Source organism: Gracilinanus agilis, chromosome 5, assembly GCF_016433145.1.
Source record: "Gracilinanus agilis isolate LMUSP501 chromosome 5, AgileGrace, whole genome shotgun sequence".
Lineage (NCBI taxonomy): Eukaryota > Metazoa > Chordata > Mammalia > Didelphimorphia > Didelphidae > Gracilinanus > Gracilinanus agilis.
Genome location: NC_058134.1, coordinates 27,000,646 through 27,018,873, shown reverse-complemented (window position 1 = coordinate 27,018,873; position 18,228 = coordinate 27,000,646).

Below are 18,228 nucleotides of genomic sequence, written 5' to 3'. Positions count from 1 at the left end.
CTCAGTTTTGAACTCTTCCATAGCTTGTGAGGAGTTTTCCTTATTTGAGGAGGGTCCGGATGCTTGTTTGTTCTCCTCCTCTGTTTGCTCGGTTGTCTGGATTTTCTCTGTGTAAAAGCTGTCGAGTGTTAAAGACTTCTTCTTTTTGTTATTATTCTTTCTCTTCTGAACCTCCTGATGCTGATGCTGAGTAGCCATCATTAGCCCAGCAGCTTCTCAGCTTTATCCTCGGGCTCAGTGTCTGTTCCCAATCTATTGGCTCCTGAGGTCTGAATTCTGGTTTTTTCCAAGGTCAAGCCCCCTGGTGGGCCCTCTTGCTTGATCCTCTGCTGGAGGTTTCTTTACAAGTCTCAGGGCGCTGCTTCCACAGTCGTATACCCCTCTGCACTGGTTCCCCACTTAGGCTTAGTTCTGCCTCCACCCACGCCTCTACTCAGCCGGCTCTCTGCGCCCAGCGTCCTGCTCCGGCGCGCGCGCTCAGATTTCGCGTGCTTTTTTTGACTTAATGGGGTCCTAAGTCTTGCTGCTGTCAGGAACAGGTCCCGGAGCTGCTGATGACTCGATGGGTGCCCCAAACTTGCTCTATTTCTTTTTAGCTGGGTTCGGAGCTATAGGTGAGTGTGGAGGGGGTGGGGGTGGGGCGGTTGCTCAGCTCGCGATTGAGTGAGTGAGAGCCCTTTTTAGCTTGGAAATGTCTCGATTCCACGTACCTTCCACGCTGTGCCCTGTTGTGGGGTTCCTCCGTTCGTCTGGACTTGTTTTTATGTCCCCTTGAGGAGTTTTGTATGTTTCAGTCAGGAGAGGTTAAGAGCTGCTTCTTACTCTGCCGCCATCTTAACCCGGAAGTCAACAAAGAATATTTTAAAGAAAAAAAAGAGAAGGGGAAAGAGACAAAACCAGCAAAACAAGTGAATGTATTGAAAATGTCTGAATATATATGCAGTGTTCCACACCTGTTGACTTCCCACCTCAGGAGTGATTTTTTTTCACCATGTTCACCATAGACGAAATCCATGAAGGAATTTAATTCCACTTTCCTGCCTGTATAATGATGTTGCCAAGTATTATCCTTAGAGTGTACCAAATTTCTCACAGTGTTGAGAGATTTACAAAGCATTTTCCTCACAAACATAACTAATACAAGTATTTTTTATCTCCTTGTTACATGTGGGGAAACTAAGGGTAAGAAAAGTTACTAACATGCTAATTGCTAGTGAGTGTCTTAGCTGGGATTTAAACTCTACACTCTATGTATAGTTTTCTTTCCATTTCTCAACACTAATTCAGTTCTATCAATGACAAATTCATCACACAGGATTTAGGCATTTTCCTTTTTTGAGGTTTAATTGGTTTTCTTTTCTCCAGCATCTACATGAAGATAGATTTGAATCTCAAGGGGTCCTTCTTTTGAAAGGAAAGATTAATGTTGGCGAATTATATTTCCATGCTTGGTAATGTTCAGGGAAGAGTAGTACCACTTGTGCGAGAGCTTGCCGAGCTCTTTTCAGAACTGCTTTCCTCCTTTGGTGTCCAACTGCCATCAAGCTTTCACCCATGACTCCAAGGAGCTGTAGCATGTGCAGCAGCTATAACCCAGGAAACTATTTTGGCAGGCCAGCAAAACTAGGTTGAAGGTTACCCTTGGTCTCGAGCCCATAGGTGAGTTAACAAGATGCCTCTAGCAAGCATGCAAAGATTTCCCCTAATGGGAGGGGCAGATGAAAACAATTTGATTCAATAGCCATCAAGGCAATGGAAGCAGGCTCTGGGGGAGTAGTTAGATCTTGTTTAGATATCTAAAAAAGCAATGGTTATTCACTGATTTCATTCATTCCAAGCCATCACCAATCATCTCTGCTTCATTTAAATCCAATTTATGCATGAGTCAAAAATGTCACCCAGTGATGTCACTTTGGTCCTCTTTGAATATGAAGGACAACAACCAACCAACCTATATCCTCCACACATGTAATTTTAAAATAAAACTTTTGAGTTCTTCAGCTCTCTTATTCTTTTCTCTTCTGTAAGAGAATAGATGAGCTTGATAGACTAATGTATTGACAAACCACAATGGTCCCCCATAAAGTCTTTTAATCTATTGAGACATTCTTCTACTTGTACTTGCTTTCCCTTCCCTGTCCTATTCTTTCACTTCCTTTCCTCTTTTTTCATTCGTGCCTCCCTACCCACACTACCCTGGAGATTTGTTCTTCCTAATATCTTCCCAAAGCACACAGGAAGTATTAAGTGACCTTGAGAAAGCCTCAAAACCCACCCATGTAAATAGATATAAAAATTCAATTTAATAAACATTAATTGAATGCTTACTATGTGTCAGGTGTCAGGCTATAGCTACATCTAAGGATACAAATGCAAAAGTGAAAGAACCCCTGCCCTCAAGAAATTTACAATGTAATATAGTTAAAGTTTATATAGATAAATATATACAAAACATAAACAGAGTAAATATACAGTAATTTTTGTTGGAGGATAATGATAGTATTTGTATCATCATCCTCATAGATCTATGACAAGGAAAGTATCTTTTGCTTATAAAATGTAATTTAAATCTGAAATGTTATTATAAATATTTTACTTAAAGGATCCAGAGAGGTAAGGCATAAGGTAAAGTAAGAGATTATTTTTGACATTATTAGTAACTTTATTTGGTTGCATGCATGATTTTTGATTGCTTTTCTCTCTTTTTTATATGTTTAGAGATATAAAATTTCCCCAGAGAACTGCTTTGACTGCATCTCAGAAACTTTGACAATTTAGCTCATCATCACAATTTCCTTTAATATGATTATTTTTTCTATGAATTGTTCTTTGATCCATTCATTACTTAGGATTAAATTAATTTTAATCTATTTAAATGAGTCATATGTTCACATCCTCTAGCTTAATATAATTATATTGTGTTATATTTTGTAAAGAATGTGCTTAATATTTCTAATTTTCCTCATTTGAGTTCTTCATCTCCTAGCATATGATTAATTTTTATAAAGGGAGATTATAGTATAGTCCTGAGAAATAAGTATAATTCTTAAGATTCCAATTCAGAAATCTCCCAAAGCCCAGCATTTCTAGGGTTTCTTTTTAGTTAATTCTAGTCAGATCCTTGCTTCCTTCTTTTCCTTTTTTTTTTGTTGAATTTTTCTAAGTCCGAAGCATGTTTTAGCCCCCAACAATTGCTGATTTACTAGTCTAGGTTTTCCAGAGTATCAGATAATTTATCTTTTAAGTACTTAGTTGCTATATGACCTTTGTAGATATGCTATATATTTAGGGGCAACGAGGTGGTACAGTGGATAGATCACTAGGCTGGGAATCAGAGTTTAAGATATGAATTCAAGCCACACAAGGCTATGTGGTTTAGGCAAGTCATTTAACCCTCATTTGCCTCAGGTCCTCATCTCTAAAATGAGGGCATAGTAGAAAAGGAAATGGCAAACCACTCCAATATCTTTGCCAAGAAAACCATAGAGCTATATACCACTGAAAAACAACATAAAGCACATAAATTTGATGTCTATATTGTTTAATTGTCTATATTGCCTTTAAGCAATACACTTCCCTACTTGTCTCTCAATTACATCTATTTTACTATTGTTGTGTTTGAGTTTAAGTTTGCCACTCCTGCTTTTGTTTCAGATTCTGCTGCTGCTAAATAATGATGCCTGACCTCCTTCTCTTGACTATGCATTGATCTTAATGTTTAAAAATGATTTTCTCAAAGAATTCCTTAAAGAGAATACAGAAGGGCCACAAAGACACTGAGAATGGTTGAAAGGCCAAATAAGAGAATTAAGGGAGAGAGAAAGAATGGAATAAATTAACTAGAATAGCAATTGAAGAAGCATGGTCATAGCTACGGAAACATCTGAATTAGATGAAGCAGAGGTAAAAATTCAATGACACACTAAGATATCAAAGTAAGGTCATAAAAATGGATTGGAAGACCATATAAGATAGCTACTACTGAAAACTAAATTTTTATTTTAAGTTTATTCCCTGAGATTCTTTTATGCCATAAAAGGCAGCTTGGTGGAATAGTGAATAGAATGTTAGGATTTTTTGTGCCCAATGTACTTATGGTAGCACCTTAAATACCCCTTTATAAAAGCTATTTCAGGTTGGCTGACTAAATAATTTTCAACTGAGAATTTGATATAAATTTGATATAATTTTGGGGAGAAAGCACACCACCAGAAGTGGTAGGGGGCTCAAGCCAATCACATAAGAGAAAGTTAACCCTGACACTGTTGCCATTTGGTGCAGAGGACTCTGAAGAGGAGTGTGCACCAAATTTGCCACATGAGCTATATTTTCCCAGAATCCTTTTAAGTACATCCTCAGTTGATGTACAGAGGCTGGGGAGATAAGTTTGGCTGAGATCCATGCTGTGGGGCTCTTCTTTGGGAGCTTGAGCTTTGCTTTGGTTAAAGTGTGGCAGGTGTAGGTCTCTGGCTCTGTGCTCTGCCCACTTAACTGAAGGAATCCCTTTCCCTCTCATTTTTGTTATTAAATCCTTTAATTTAAAATGATCTGGAGTATTTCATTCATTTTTACTCCTACAGGAGATATACCCAGCCTAGCTTTGGGAACATGAAAGCTCAGAAACAATGGGGGGTGCGATATAACCTCAGAGCTTATATGGGAAATCTCAGTCCTAGGGATTAATAAAAAATTTCTGTGTGATGCATATACTTTAGCAAGGGCTCAAGAGCAAATTTCCCATTAAAAGGGACTAGAGCACAAATATAGCTTTATGGGAAGTGCTTCTATCCACTCCCTCTACACCATGAGCCCATAACTTGTGCAAGGTCAGATAGGTAGTTAGAGAGGCTCTGGGAATAATAATGATGAGACATTTTGTAGCATTTTAGGTTTGAGAAAGCTTATTCCTTCCCCACACTGTTTGCTACGGAGTACTGGTATTATCATTCCCATTTATAAATGAGGAAACTGAGGCTCTGACTCGCTGATTCATTCATAATCAAAAGTCCCACAGATAAATGTTTGAGGCAAAATTAAATTTAAACCTACCTTTAAAAGTGGTGGCCTCCCAATGGGAAATAATTGTCCTAATCTTGTGAAAACACATTCTTGTATCCAGAGTCCCATTTTACTGTTGGACTGTTTTTTTTTCCCACCTGCTCATCACCTTTCTTACTCAGTGTGGCAGGATCTCTCTCACCCTGAGTCTATAAGCTCTGCAACAAGGGTCCCTTGCACCTCCAGCCAAATAGCACATCAGCTTTCTGGGAAGGAATACAAGATTATCTTAAAACACACACATACATATATACACAAGCACTAAAATAAAATAAAATCTTTCCTTCTTTTCCCAAGTCTTATTTTTAAATTTAAATTAAAATTTTTCAATGAACATAAATCTATTTTCTCTTCTTTCTTCCAATTGAAAAAAGAAATCTTTAAAGAAATATATATTCAAATAAAACAGATTCACATATTGGATATGACCAAAAAAATGTCCCGTTCTGCACCATGAGTCCATCATTGAGTCAGGAGGTCTCAGTCTTATTTTTTTTAAGCCCTCACCTTCTGTCTTAGAATCAATACTCTGTATTGGCTCCAAGGTAGGAGCAGTAGGGGCCAGGCAATGGAGGTTAAGTGACTTGCTCAGGGTCATATTGCTAAGAAGTATCTGAGGTCAACCCAGCCTTATTTTTAAAAGAACAAAAAGGTTGTAAGAAATGGTACTTGGTTGGCAGCATATTAACATAGTTCTCTCTCTCTTCTCCCATATTTGGAGGCTAATTGAAATGTGTGTGTACCTTCCTATCCTACTTGTGATATGGAAAGTGCTTGGCATTCCCCAGTATTGGCCCTTTGATCACATTTCCAGGGTCACATTTCTTCTTAGGGTCCCATATAACCGTGCCTTCCAACTCTGAGATTCTGTGATTCTTTATAATGCCACAAGCCCCTTTGCCTTTTATCCTGATGCCCTTTCTATTTATGAAAATGAATGAAGTAAATTTGATATGGTAGAGTAGAGTAGAAAAAATACAGGGTTTGGAGTCAGAGGACATGGGTTTGGATCCCAACTCTTCTGCTTCTTACCTGTATTGCTGTGGGCAGGTCACTTAACTCTGGGACTCAGTCTTCTCATCTGTGAAATGAGAGTATTGGTCTAGATGAGTGTCTCCCATTCCTGAACTGATGATTCATTTTGTTAGTGTCTAGAAGATGCTTACATTGGAGAAATATACTTGGCTATTGCATGATTTAAAAAAAAAATTTAAACCCTTAACTTCTATGTATTGGTTCCTTGGTAGAAGAGTGGTAAGGGTGGGCAATGGGGGTCAAGTGACTTGCCCAGGGTCACACAGCTGGGAAGTGTCTGAGGTTGGATTTGAACCTAGGACCTCCCATCTCCAGGCCTAACTCTCAATCCACTGAGCTACCCAGCTGCCCCCATGCTTGATTTTTTAAAAGAAAATTTATCTATCTTCTCGAACAGCGGTGACCTATTTGGGGCGCAGAGTGAAATCTGTTTTGTTTTGTTTTGATTTGGTTTTTTTGTCATGGCCAATGAGAGAATTTATTTTGCTTGACTAAGCATTTTCGTTATAGAGGTTCTGCTTATGTCTCCCTTTTTCAATAGGGCAAGGGCAGGGAGCTACTGTGGAAAAGGTTAGATTAGGGCCTAGACTGAGTGCTTTGGTCTTCTCAGATCAAAGATACAAAGATGAATGTCAGACAAAGAAAACAACTAAAGCCACAAACCTAGTGCCATCTTGGGATGCAGTGAGAAAGGCATCTGTTGTTGTTTTGTCCTTTTTCATCATATCTGACTCTTCGTGACCACGTCTGGGTTTTCTTGACAAAGAGTGGTTTGCCATTTCCTTCTCCTGCTTGTTTTATAGAAGAAGAAATTGAGGCAAACAGGGTTAAATGACTTGTCATCTAGCTAATAAGGCCAGATTTGAACTCAGAGAGGCACCAGGCCAGACTCTCTATCCACTGCACCATCTAATTGCTCTAAGAAAGACATAGTTTCTAGGAATAGGAAGGTGATACTTTTCTGTCACCAGCTTTGGTCAGGCCTTATCTGGTCTTGGAAGAGTGCTTGAAATGCTGGCCTTGGAGATACCTAGACTCGCCCAGAAGGAGGGGGAAGTATTGGAAAACATTCTAGTTGTTCTTCAGGATAGCAAACACTGACTGACCCTTCTTGAGCAACAAGCACAAAGTTCTCAACATTTGGTAACTTCCTGAATGAGCCAGGCTAGGAAGGAGTCAATCAATTGGTCACCAGCATCCGAACATCTCTCTTATACTGGTTGGTATAGATTTAGCTTATTTCATGGTAGGAAGTTAACTAAAAAGCAACACGGGTACACCTATACTAGAAACCAGAATGCTTCCTACATGTCTATATCTTTGCTTCTCTAGTTATCTCAGTTGGGAAGACCAGAAACCATTTGGCCAGTTGGTGTGAGTCTAGGGAAATCACACCCACCATACTTCTACTCTTGAGCTTCAGATCGTAGAGTCAGGAGGGCTGTCCCAGTCCTCCTCTTTGCAATCCCCAGGTCACCAATCACAATCGGATGAATTTGCCCCAAATACAAAATATATCACATCATTCTCTTGTTGAAAATCTTCAATGACTTCCCACTGCCTGAGTGATGAAAATCATCAGACCTCCAGTTTGGAAGGGGCTTCAGAGACCACACTGACCAACACATAAATGGACAAGAATGTCCAATAGGACACAACTCCCAGGTAAGTGAGAATCAGATTAAAAGGTCATTGGGAATTGTTTAGTGAAATAAAAATACAATACAACATAGATAATGTTAAATTGTGGTTTTCTAGGACAACATGCAACCTGCTTCTATTTGCATTTGCCACCATTGCTCCATATTGTAGTTGACAAATGACCATTTAATCTTTCCTTTAGTGAGGGAGCAACCTAGTCCCTACGAAGGCAGCATCCTCTTTCCCCTCTCCATGTCCCTTTTGGATAGTTCGAATGATTAGGAAGTTTTTCCTTATATGAAATAAAAAATTTCCTTTCTGAATTTTTGCCTATGGTTCTGCCATCTGGGATCAAGAAGAATAAGTCTATTCCCCTGGTAGCCTGGTAGTCTCCCTTCGGTCTCTGGGCTAAGCATCCTCTGTGCCTTCAATTGATTCTAAGACGGCATGATCTCAAGGCCCTTCATCATACTTGTACTCCTCTAGACATTCTACAGCTTACCCATTTTTTTCTAAATCAATCAGTCCCTAACTGTGCCATCCACTGTGCTAAGTGCTGGGTAGCACCAAGAACTGAACACAATTCCCTGGATGTGAGCTGACCAGGGCAGAGTACAACATCAATACAAACTTCGATTAAGATGTCTATGGCCAGGCTCAAGTTTACCTTTTCAACCTTATCTCCTACTGTCCTGCTCAAACTATCTACTCTAGCTGTTATGGTCTAAGGAACATTCTTGTTCCCCTCATCACTCCCGCTTCTCTCTATCGCAACAAAAAGAAAAATCCTCAGGCATGTCTCCCCTCTCAAAGCTACCCATCCCCTTACCCAGAATGTCTTTCCTTTCTTATACTCATCAATGAATCTGACCCTTCTTTGCAGGCTAGGCTTGTGTTAGGTACCATTTCTTTCCATTACCACACTGCTTCATCTCAAGATGATCTTTCACTCTTCTGAATTCCCAGGGAGCCCATGGTCTATAGAATTCATTTGAATGTTAGCCAATGTAAGTTCTATTTTTATTAATCTATCCCATTTCCCCATATTTAGGAGTTCTGCCTTGAACTTTACAATATTATTTTATTTTTTAATTCAAAGATATTTTACTTTCCAAATTTCATGTAATAATAATTTTCAATGTACATTTTCCAAAATATAAGATCCAAACTATCTTCCTCCCTCCCTTCCCTCCCTCAGCTTGGAGATGGTAAATGATTTGAGCTGGGCCATACATGCTTTATCATACAGAACACACGCTTGCATATTAGTCATTGTTTTAAGAGCACACTCATAAAAAACCCAACCCCCCAAATAAAACTGTAAATAAACTGAGGTGAAAGAGTATGTTTGTTTTGATATCCGACTCCAACAGTTCTTTTCCCTGGAGGCGGATCAATTGTGAAAGACTTGGCTACTCTCAGCTTCGCAATGATCTGGGGCAATTTTGAAGGAACAAACTCAGGACTCCAGGTAATTCTAAGTTGGCAAAATTCCTTTAGAATATTAATATTCAGTTTTAATATTTTTAATTCTAAATAAGAAAATTCCTTCCCATTATTCATACTATGAGCTTTAATATACAACTTTTCTCTCATTTATTTCAAAATCAATTTGGGATACTGAGGCAATTATCTGTTTCTTAAAGAGCAGAGCCCCGACACCTAGCCCACTCAGGCTGGGAGCAGAGTCAGAGCTGGAAATCTGACTCGACACCTCATCTCTAACACACCCGCCACCTCTGGGCTCTGTCTTATTTTAACAGCAGAGTGCCAGCCTAGAATTTTTAAACCTTAACTCTGAATTTCTTGATTCTATGGGTTGAAGAGAAAAGTTGAACATGACTATTTTGGAATGGCTGTTTTGTTGGAGATAAGAAAGGAGGAGGAAGGAGAGTGAAATTAGTGGTTTGGTCTTCATGCTCTGCTGATTCTTAGTTCTTTTTTAAAAATAAGTATTAATGTTTTTTCTAGGTGACATGTTGGTATAATTTTTAAAAAGCATTTTTTCATATTTGGTGATCCTTGTTCTATCCTTCTTTCCACCCCTTCCTCCTTCCCCTAGATAGCAATAATATGACATAGGTTGTACGTATGCTATTATACAATTCATATTTCCACGTTCATCATATTGTGAAAGAAGATACATATTGCTTACACTAGAGAAAAATTTGCAGAGGAGTGAACCTGAAGAATGACATACTTCAAGCTGCATTCCCACTTCATAAGAGCCTTCTATAGCAGTGGATTGCCTTTTTCATCATGAGTCCCTTGGAGTTGTACTGGATTCTTGCATTGTTGATAAGAGGCAAACCATTCCCAATTGATCATCATCCTTTATTGCTGTTACAGTGTACAATATTCTCCTGGCTCTGATCATTTCACTTTTTATCACTTCATATGAGTCTTTCAGTTTGGTTGTTTTTTTTTTGTCTGATCATGTTTTTGGTCATTTCTTGTGGCACAATAGTATTCCATTACAATCATATACCACAATTTGTTTAATCATTCCCCATATGATGGACATCCCTTCAGTTTTCAACTCTTTGCTACCATAAAAAAGAACTGTTACATTTTTGTTCAAGTAGGGCCTTTCCCCCTATATTTGATCTCTTTGGGATATTGACCTAATTGTGGTATTGCTGGGTCAAAGGGTATTACACTGTTTGATGACCCTTTGGGCATAGTTCCAAATTACTTCCAAATCAGTTCATAACTCCACCAACAGTGTATGTGTCCTGATTTTCCAAATCCCTTCCAATACATATTATTTTCCTTTTTTTGTCATATTGGCCAATCTGATAGGCATGAGGTGGTACCTCAAAGTTGTTTTAATGTTCATTTCTCCAACCAATAGGAATTTGGAGCATTTTCTTGGTTCTTGATTCATGGTTCTTGACAGGAAGCTTTAGAACAAGTAAAGCTTTGCAAACTTGCATGTGAGGGATAATTTCAACAGCTGTATTGTTGTTTGCAAACTACAACCTACAGTCTACAGTGAAGGAGGGAATATCCTGATGGTACTGTGTAAAGAACCCAGGTTCTAGAGCTTAAAGGGTCCTGGTTCAAATCCTCCCTCTGAGGTTCCTAGCTTTATGAAACCTGGACCTTTTCTCACTTGTAAAATGAGAACTTTGGACTATATGTAAGTCAACAAACATTGATTAAATACTATTTGTCAAGAGCTGTGCTAAGTGCAGGAACTAAGAGAAGTATGATCCCTGCCCTCACAGAGCTCATATTCTAACTGGGAAGATAACATGCAAAATATGCAAAATGATTATGCAAAATATCTATATATATAAAGAGGGAGACAAGAAGGAGAGAGGGAGGGGGAGAGAGAGATTGAGAGAGAGAGAGATTGAGAGAGAGAGAGATTGAGAGAGAGAGAGAGAGAGAGAGAGAGAGAGAGAGAGAGAGAACTTCTTGCTGCTCAATCTTCTTTCTAAAAGAAGAGTAACCTTTTATTCACTCCTTCCCTATAGAGAAAGAGAAAAGTTAGAATCTCTCCTGCTCCATTCTCTAAGCATGTGAGACAGGATGGAGAAAACCTAGAAGTAGCCTCTCTGCTGTCTGATCTAGAGAAAGAAAGGGGACACAAAAAGTCAAGGGTTTCTGTTCCTGTGACCACCAGAAAGAAAGAATACAACCAAAAAACCTCTGCTTATCTGTTCAATTGGAAAGACTGAGAAAAAGATGGAATGGCCAGAGAGCTGTTCATTGTTTTATTAGGAAAGGAAGAGAGGGAAGGGAGACAAGAGGACCTCAGAAGACCTGTATTTGAGAAGCCCCACCTCATACTACTAATTAGGCAGTTAACTGCATGTACTAGGCACCACATAGCCTTGGAAGAGGCAGCAGCCAGGAATAGGGTGGAGAGGCAAAAAAGCTTGTACTCAAGTTTCTTGAAGACTGGAAGGAGTTTTTGAATCCTGGCTTTCAGGAAGTAAAATCAGTTAATCAATCAATTGATAAATATTTGTTAAACATTAATCCCTGAGGATAGAAAAAGAGTCAGAAGGCAATCCCTGCTCTCAAGTAGCTTACAGTCTAATGGAGGTGAAAACAAACTAAGAAATATACAAACAGGCTATTTACAGGGTAAGTAGGAGATGATTAACAGAGGAACAACACTAGAATTGAGGGGTTAGGGAAGGCTTCCTGTAGAAGATGGGATTTTAGTTGAGACTTAAAGGACGCTAGGGAAGTCAGCAGTTGGAGTAGGGGAGAGCATTCTAGTGGGGGGGGGGCTCCAAAGAAATGGTCCAGAGCCAAGAAACGATATGTTTTATTTATGAAATAGCCAGTTGGCCAGTGTCACTGGATTGAAGACCATGGTTTCACAGAAAAAGTAGATGTCACATAGGAAAATTCCTTTAATCTCATCAAGTTGACCAGAAAAGAAAAGGTATTATGCCTAATAGAGTAAAAGAATAAATGAAATAGAGAGATTATACTTAGCTTGGTCTTGGATTCAGCCAGTGAAGTAATGATACAAGGATCCTCCACTTCATCTCCTGATTTTGAGAGTTCATATACAGATGCTGTCAATTTTAAACTATCTTTGGCCCAATATATATATAGAAGCAGAGGATAAAGGTCATGAGTCAGCTGAAGAATTGCATGAATTGGTGAATGTTAGAACTAGAAAAGTCCTAAGAGGTCACATAGTCCAACTTCCTTATTATGTACATGAAGAACCAGGTCCCCAGGAGTGATTTACTGAAGGTCACATACATATCAAGTCAGGTAGAGATCCAGGGCTACGATAAAGGGCTAGAATTGGAGTCGGAAGTCTTAGGTTTCACAGAATCATAGACTCAGAATTAGAAGAGTCTGCAGGGGCTGTTCAGCCAAACCTTCACCTGAACAGAATGTTTCTCCTCAACATCCTTCATCAATGATCTTCTGATATATGCTTGAAGACTAGTTGTGATAGAAACCCCAATGCCTTCTAAGGAATTTATCTTAGTTGCAGATAGTTCTAAAACTTAAGGAGTAAGGGGCAGCTCAGTGGATTGAGAGCCAGGCCTAGAGACAGGAGGTCCTGGGTTCAAATCTGGCCTCAGAAACTTCTCAGCTGTGTGACCCTGGGCAAGTCACTTGACCCCCATTGCCTAGCCCTTACCACTTTTCTGCCTTAGAACCAATACAGAGTATTGGTTCCAAGATGGAAGGTAAGGGGTTAAAAAAATAAAACTTAAGGAGTTGAAGAGATGAAATCTGATGGTTTTGCCTACAATTCATATGCCAGCTTGATTATTGTTGTTTGTCCTTCATCTTTGAAGAGGACCAATGACATCATGGGGTGACATCTTGGCTTGTTCATGAACTGGATTTCAGTGAGGTAGAATTGCACAGACTTGTCAATCTCACTGTCTTTTCCAGAGTCATCCAAGTCCAATGGCAAGACAAAAGTCAAGATGCCTGGTGATGGCCAGGGATGTAGTAGATGATCTTGGCATCTTTGATATCTGGACAAGTGCTCCACAGAGCCTGCTTCAGCCACTTTCAGGGTACTTATTCCCTGGGTGACCTGGGGAGAGGCAGTTAACCTTCCCTTCCCCATATAAGGGAGAGGGTAATTATGTGGGTGCTACAATTTTTTCCAGTTTTAACATTCTGTGAGTGAGACTTTCTTCCCCACGTGATAACATTGGCAATTTGCTATACTTTTTTGGTACTCCTGATCCTTGAAAATACATTTATTGAACACACACTCTGTTGGGGTTTCAAGCACATAGCGATAGGTAGGGACTGGACCTCTGATTTCATTGACATGGGGAACTCTCAGGGAAGGGAATCCCCTCTACCAATATATGTCTGTACCTTCTGCCAAATTCATGCCCAGATCACTGGGAGGTGAAGTGACCTCTCCAAAGTTTCACAGCCAGCCAGGATGCTCAGAGGTGAGCCTTCGGTCCAAGGCTTCCTGACTTCAAGGCCTGAGCGCTATCCATTTTACTACACCATCTTGGAATACATGGATATTAATAACAGCTTTAGTTTAATAACAGTGTTAGCCAGTAGTAAGTTAGTTAAACAATAATTCATTAGTAATTAAATTAGCAAATAATTCCTTTAAGTTCTTTTTTTTAAACCCCTACCTTCTGTCTTAGAATCAATATTGGTATTGGTTTTAAGGCAGAAGAGTGGTAATTCATATTCTCTGGGCTTCTCAATCCACTGAATCACCCAGCTGCCCNTCATTTTTTCAATTCCTTAAAAACATGTTTCTGAGAAGGCTTTCATCGGCTTCATCAGAATGCTAATGAGGTCTAGGAAACAAAAAGGGTTAAGAATTTCTGCTCCAGAGGGTGACATTCAAGAATCTGAAGGGTACTCAAGTCCATGTTGTATGAAAATCTTTTGAAGGAACCAGAGGTGTTGAGTCTGGAGAAGACTTGGTGGGCATGTGACCTCTGCCTTCAATGACTGAAGGGTTGACATTGAGAAGAAATTACTTAGAATTACCTTCTTTTTTTGCATTTTCTTGATGTTGGGTTCCCCTGACTCCTTTGTCCCACCAATAGAATTCCTTGAGGATGGATTAGTTTTATTCCGTTAAACTCCGGAGGACAGAATTGGAAACAATGGTTGGAAGGTAGAGAAGACAGGATATTAGTTTTGTTTAGGAAAGAACTTTCTATCAATTCTTTTGTGAAATGGGCAGTCTCTGGAGGCATGTGTTCTTTACCACTACAAGTCTTAAATCAGAAGGTGGTTAATCCAACTTTGCAGATTCAATTAAATTTATCACACATTTATGAAGCACCAATTGTGGGCACAATACTGTATAGCACTGGGTTTATAAAGCAAAATGTCATTCCTTACCCCAAGTAGCTTCATTCTACTAGATATGGTAAAATGTTTTCTTGTTTACCTACAGGTTGGACTTGATACTCTTTGAGGTCCCTTCCAACTCCAAGATTCCATGAGGTAGCAATGATATTATGACTCTAATGAAGTGCTAAGCATTGCTTTAAAAACATATTACTCCTTACTATCCCCTCATATAGAATATTTTGAATTTCATACAATTGAGTTTATATAGTTTATATGAGGATTTTCTTGACTTCACAAAATACTTTTGAAATTATTTATATGCATTTCCTTGGATGTTATGTTTCCCTAACTCCCTTGTGCCACTATTAGAATTGAAATTTCTTGAGAGCAGAGACTATTTTGTTTCTTTGCACCACTAGAACCTCATATAGGATCTACATAATACACTTGTTGAGTTGAGGTGAGATCTGGTTCTCCTCATACCAACACTAGCCCTACTATGTCCAACAACTAATTTTTGCTTTTTGACTATAGTGGTCATTCATAGATGATTAAGATCATGGTCATGAGAGTACTCCTCTTGGGAATCACTTATTTTGAGGAGGCTGGCACTATGGAAGTGTCCAAGAGAATGCTTTTAAGTAGTTTCATTGGAAAGTAGCAGTTACTAAACGCATTGAAACTGTAGATGATTTTCAGAGAGGAAAGAGAGAGCAAAAGATGGAGTTAAAAAGAGGAAGAGAACAGATACTCACTTTTTATACTGGCTTGCCAATGTTCTACCTAATATATCATGACTTCTGGGTTAATTTTTTGCAATCCCCTTTAGTCACTGGACCACCAAACTTTATAGGGACATATGGACTGCCATTGGTGACTTAAATTTCTTGGGTAGAGGGCTACTGAGGTCCTAGTCTTAGGAATCAGTGATATAGACCTGATATAGCTATCAAGAGAGTCAGTGTGGAGCCTTGTCATCTGGAACACCTGAATTCAAGGCCTGACTCTGGCTTAACAGATGCATGATTCTGAATAAGTCACAACCTTTCAGTGCCTCAGAGAACCCTTAAAATTTATTAATTAAGCCATAATTCAGTTATTTATAAGCCAGATTATTAAACCATAGACAGATTGCTGCTCTGTCTTGGGGCAAGGAGTTTCCCAGATCTCTTACTACCCAGAAATTATTAACAATCCCATCTCTACCAACTGCTGCTTGAATTATTACCTAGCACCTTTTCCCATATTGCAATGAGAACACCAGCCTGAATCAAAACAATTAAAGTCATCGGGAAGAAAACTTCTAGTTAAAAAACAAAACAAACCAAAAAAGCCTCAGATGTCAGACAGAACAAATGATCTTTGTGTGATTTCCAAAAATAATGGCAGGGGCTAGAATTCACACTGTAGGATAGAAGCTTGCTCATGAAACAGAATTTTAATTCCTATTCCCAGAAATCAAATAAGCATCTACTTGGGTATTGTCGGGTAGAAACCTATGGACCACGGTTTCTGGAACCTGACCACTAGAGGACACATGCCAGGCCTGCCAAAAAACCCAAATCTAATATTTCAGAGTTGGGGTGCATCAGATGGAAGAGGTCATTGATGGCAGTTTGCCTCCATAGTGTTATTTTTCCCCAGCACAGCATCAGAGAAGGCCCAGTTTAGAAGAATATCATATTTTAGTGGAAGTCTTTCAGATCTCTGCAACTCAAAATCCAATCTCTTTCAACTGGTTTTTCTATAGAGGCATTTTTCTTCGGCTGCTCCATATGCCTGAAACACTCTCCCTCATTTGCCCTGATTACTGATCTCCCTGGTTTCCTTTAAGACCCAACTAAAATTCCATCTTCTACAGGAAGCCTTCCCAAACTCTTCTTAATCCTACTGCTCTTCCACTTTTAATTGTTCCCTATTTATTCTGTCAATAGATTGCTTTGTATATATTTGCTTGCATGTTCTCTCCTCTAGGTAGACTATAAGCTGCTTAATGGCAGGGACCATCTTTTGTCTCTTTTAATATCTCCAGTATTTAGTACAGTGCCTGACACATAGTAAAAACTTAATAAATGTTTATTGAATTGAATTGAAGACTTTTTCAACATGGCCTCCCATCTAGGTTGGCATCTACCTTAGGGATCTGTGCAGGGCTATGTGTCTAGTACATAACAGGCACTTATTAAATATTGATTGATTGATCATTAAGTGATTGTCTTAACTATATCTGGAAAATCACCCTGGCACTGGATTCCACATAGCCACTCTCAAGCCAAGGATTGTTTAAGGAAGGGCAGCCCTTTATTTCAGTTGACTCCAAAAAATAAGCAACACTTGAGTTTTCATCAGTGTTCCTCACTCACCTTTTCATATGAGAGGACCTAGGTTCAAATTTCACCTCCAATATTTATTAGTTGTGTGGCCTTTAGCAAATTACTTAGTCTTCTTGAGTTTCTTATCTAAAAAACAAAGGAATTAGACTAAGTCTCTCAGGGCCCTTCTTACCTTAACCAATATATTCCTTTCTTGAGATATGTTATTGCAAGCCTGTAATTTACTTGGAGATGTCTGGGTTCCTGCTGAAGTCCATCCACTGCTTCCCTGTTATTTCTGGGTCCCTATTGGTATAAGATTCTTGCCAAAGGTCCTTCTCTAAGTCAACAATTCAGCAAACAAGTATTAAGCACATGATACATGCAAGATACTGTGATAAACCTGAGAGATACAAAGACAAAAGAATGAAGTCCCTACCCTCAAGGAGCTTACATTCAACTATAAACTCGATTAAGCTAAACTGAATTTTCCAGCTAAGCAGGCTTACCCAAAAGACTATTCATGCCTGAGGACAAAAATTCTACTTCATTATTTTATTACACTGTATATATCTTGTATTACACACACACACACACACACACACACACACACACACACACACACACACACACACGGATAGATGATAGTAAAACTAAACTAGTGGGGGACCTCAACTTCCCTCTCTCAGAACTCAATAAATCTGACCAAAAAGTAAACAAGAAAGAAGTTAAGGAGGTGAATAGAATTTTAGAAAAATTAGATTTAATATATCTCTGAAGAAAATTGAATAGGAATAGAAAAAAATATACCTTTTTTCAGCAGTACATGGCACCTACACAAAAAATGACCATGTTTCAGGGCATAAAAACTTTACAACTAAACATAAAAAAGCAGAAAAAATTATGCATTCTTTTCAAATGATAATGCAATAAAAATTGTAATCAGTAAGGGTCCATGGAAAGACAAATTAAAAATTATTAGAAACTAAATAATTGTAAAAAAGGTGTGGGTCAAAGAATAAATTATAGAAACAAACTAATTTCATTAAAGAGAATGAAAATGAGGAGACAACATATCAAAATTTATGAGATTCAGTCATGGGAGACATTGTGTTACAATGGAAAGATTGCTGTATTTGGAATCAGAAGATCACAGATTGAGACATAGAAAGGACCTCAGAGGTCATGTAATGTTGCCTTACATTTTACAGAGGAGGAAACTGAATCCTAGGGAGGTTGTGACTTGCCGAGGATGAGATAGAGGCAGGGTCTGAACCAGACTTCTAAGACTCCAAGCCAATGCTCTTTACCTTCTACTACTCCAGTAGTGCTACCTATTACCAATGACCCTGGGCAAATTTCTTTACCATGCTGGCCTATTTTCTCACCTGTAAAAAGA